Here is a 4,122-nt window from a genome sequence, read left to right as displayed (position 1 = left end):
TTGATGAAGAATCTGCCATTTCCTCCTTCCATATCACGACAACTTGTAATGAAATTCAAGTAGAAGAAGATGCTGAAGATGCTCCACCAGAGTTAGAAGAAGGAGTGAGGTCCACTATCGACGATCTAAAGGAGATCAATTTAGGGACTGAAGATGACCCGCGACCAATTTACATCAGCGCTTTGCTCACCCTTGAAGAAGAAATTGCCTACACCAAGCTTCTACGTGAGTATGGGGACGTCTTCGCTTGGAGTTATAAGGAGATGCCTAGATTAGACCCAAGAGTCGCAGTCCATCATCTAGCGGTAAAGCATGGCGTCCGACCTATCAAGCAATCTCAAAGACGCTTCCGACCAGATTTGGTCCCTAAAATCGAAGCAGAGATCAATAAACTCATCGAAGCTGGTTTCATTCGAGAAGTCAAATACCCTACTTGGATTTCAAGCATCGTTCCAGTGAAGAAGAAGAATGGGCAAATCCGAGTATGTGTGGACTTTCGTGATTTGAACAATGCATGTCCGAAAGATGACTTTCCACTCCCTATACCAGAGCTCATGGTTGATGCTACTACTGGACATGAGGTCTTATCATTCATGGATGGTTCATCCGGATATAATCAAATTCGCATGGCTCCGCAAGATGAAGAGCTCACAGCTTTTCGTACACCAAAAGGCATCTACTGTTACAAAGTTATGCCTTTTGGCTTGAAGAACGCAGGTGCCACATACCAAAGAGCAATGCAAAAGATCTTCGATGACGTGCTTCACAAAAATGTGGAGTGTTATGTCGATGATTTAGTCGTGAAGACCAAGAAACGAGCCGACCATCTTCATGATCTGAGGCAAGTGTTTGAGCGGCTGCGAAGGTACCAACTTAGGATGAATCCCTTGAAGTGTGCTTTTGGGGTTACGTCTGGAAAATTTCTTGGGTTCATTGTGCGCCATCGTGGCATAGAGATTGAACAAGCTAAAATTGACGCTATTTTGAAAATGCCTGAACCTCGAAACATTCACGAGTTGAAGAGTCTTCAAGGACGATTGGCTTACCTTCGTCGCTTCATATCAAATTTGGCTGGGCGTTGTCAACCATTCAGCCGCCTCATGAAGAAAGGGACTCCTTTTGATTGGGATGAAGCATGCGATAATGCCTTCAAGAGCATTAAATCATATTTGACAAGACCACCTGTTCTCACCGCTCCTAAACCTGGACGACCTTTAATCTTGTATGTTGCAGCCCAAGAGCGTTCAGTGGGGGCCTTGCTTGCTCAAGAGAATGATGAAGGGAAAGAAGGCGCCTTGTACTACTTGAGTAGAATGATGCTGCCTCATGAATTGAACTATTCTGCAATTGAGAAGATGTGCGTAGCTCTAGTGTTCGCGATTGAAAAGATGCGACACTATTTTCAAGCTCACACTGTGCATCTCATCTCCAAGGCTAACCCAATCAAATACGTCATGACAAAGCCGGTCCTCACCGATCGATTGGCAAGATGGTCTCGTCTCTTTCAACAATACGAGATCATCTATGTACCTCAAAAGGCTGTTAAGGGGCAAGCTCTAGCTGATTTTTTGGCGGATCATCCTATACCAGCCAAGTGGGAGTTGTCCGAAGAATTGCCTGATGAAGACGTCATGGTGGTAGAAGTTCGTCCCCCATGGATAATGTACTTTGATGGCGCGTCACATCGAAATGGCGCAGGCGCTGGCGTAGTATTTGTTTCCCTAGAAGGAGATGTATTGCCTTATGCTTTCACCCTCACACAAAATTGTTCAAACAATGAGGCTGAGTACCAAGCTCTCATTCTTGGACTGGAGATGGCAGTTGAAGCAAAACATCTGCAACTCAAGGTATATGGAGACTCAATGTTGATCATCAACCAACTCCTCAACATCTATGAAGTGAGGATGCCTGAACTCATGCCTTTCAATAACTACGCACGTCACTTGATTGCATGGCTTGGTGGTGTCACTCTGGAACATGTACCGCGAGCCGAAAATAGGCAGGCTGACGCACTTGTAAAGCTTGCTTCTACACTTGCTTTCCCTGACCAAGAGACGCACGTTCCAATATGCCGAAGTTGGGTCATACCTCCAATCTTTGACGATGAAGACAATGGTGAAAGAGAAGTGAATGTTGTCTCAGTGCTTGAAATTGAAACAGAGGATTGGCGCCAACCCCTTATCGATTATCTGCAACATGGGAAACTGCCTGATGATCCATATAGGAGAGCGGATGTGAAGCGTCGAGCCCCTCGATTCATTTACTATAAAGACACGCTTTACCGCCGATCTTTTGAAGGGTTATTCCTCCGTTGCCTTGAAGAAAATGAAGCCAAAAAAGCTCTGGAAGAAGCTCATTCTGGCATATGTGGCGCTCATCAATCTGGCCCCAAACTTCATTTTCGCATCAAAAGAATAGGCTACTATTGGCTAACCATGGTCAAGGATTGCATGGAGTATGCCAAGAGATGTCATGCTTGCCAAATCCACGCCAATTTTATACATCAACCGCCAGAACTGCTCCATCCAACTGTCACTTCTTGGCCTTTTGATGCATGGGGGATGGATGTCGTGGGGCCCTTGCCGAAGTCTTATGATGGTCACTTGTACATCTTGGCTGCGACTGACTACTTCTCCAAATGGGCGGAGGCAATCGCGCTGAAAGAGGTAAAGAAGGAAAATGTCGTCAACTTCATCCGTACTCACCTCATCTTTAGATATGGCGTACCGCGTTGCATCATCACGGACAACGGAAAGAATTTCTACAACAGTGCCATGACCAGACTTTGCCAAAAATTTGGCTTCAAGCAGCATACCTCTACTATGTACAACCCGCCTGCAAATGGTCTTGCGGAAGCATTCAACAAGACTCTTGGAAACTTATTGAAGAAAGTAGTTGCCAAAGCAAATAGGGATTGGCCTGAGAGAATGGAAGAAGTTCTTTGGGCGTATCGAACAACATATCGAACACCTACACAAGCCACTCCATATGCGCTAGTGTACGGTGTGGAAGCTGTTTTGCCGCTCGAACGTCAAATCCCATCTTTAAGGATGGCTGTTCAAGAAGGTCTCACTCATGAAGACAGCGCTCGCTTGCGCCTTGAAGAACTAGAAGCACTTGATGAAAAGAGACTTGAGGCACAACAACGTCTTGAGTGTTATCAAGCCCACATGTCAAAATCATTCAACAAGAAGGTTCGTCTTCGTTCTTTCCAGAAAGGGGATTTGGTTCTTGCTGTAAGAAAGCTCATTAATACCACCCATAAAATCGGTGGCAAATTCATCTCCAAGTGGGATGGACCATTTGTGGTGCAAGAAGTTTACTCAAGTGGCGCCTACAAACTGGTTGCTGAAGATGGCTTAAGAGTTGGCCCCATAAATGGCAAATTCTTGAAGCGCTACTACCCTTGAAGAGCAAGTATTACTCCATGACGCATGAGCCTAAACTGCATGTTGCTCCTGGCCCGCATGAGCTAAAACTGTGCACGGCCCAAAAAAACAAAAATTCAAAATATGAACTACGTTTTGACTTGATCCCTTCCAAGGGTACGTAGGCAACTTGAGAATTTTTCTTAAGTTCAGTCAATCCATCAATATATATATATTCAACCACAACTATGTTATTCATGGCTCGCAAGAGAATAAACTGTGAATGGCTAAAAGTATGAGAAAAACTTTATTTAAATAATAAAGTGATTGTCTTATGCTAAAACATCATAAACGCAAAGGCATGGTTTGCTAAAAATGGAACATCCATTTAGTAAACCAAACAAGCCTAAATAAAAGAAATATGACAAAGGAAAACTAGTCCAGCCAAGCCAAATTCTGGATCTCTTCCAGCTCAGACTTTAGAAGTTGCTCCAAATTGTTAGCCACTTCCACGTCCGCCGGCTCCATCACCTTAGTCGCTTCTATAATGGCCTGCTCTTCTTGTAAAGTTGAGACACCGTGCTGCTTCTGAGCTCTTTGTGCATCAATCCCTTCGAGGGATTCTTTAAGCTTTTTCGCCTTCAAGTCCAACTGATCTAGCTCCTTCATTAGTTGATCTCTCTTGGTATCAACATCTGCCAATCGTCGCTCCTTCACCTCTGAAGTCATCGCGCTAGCAAAATTCGATCTCATG

This window comes from Rhododendron vialii, chromosome 2a (assembly GCF_030253575.1).
Source record: "Rhododendron vialii isolate Sample 1 chromosome 2a, ASM3025357v1".
In the NCBI taxonomy this organism is placed as follows: domain Eukaryota; kingdom Viridiplantae; phylum Streptophyta; class Magnoliopsida; order Ericales; family Ericaceae; genus Rhododendron; species Rhododendron vialii.
The sequence above is the reverse complement of the archived record's forward strand: the minus strand, read 5'-3'. Positions refer to the sequence as shown.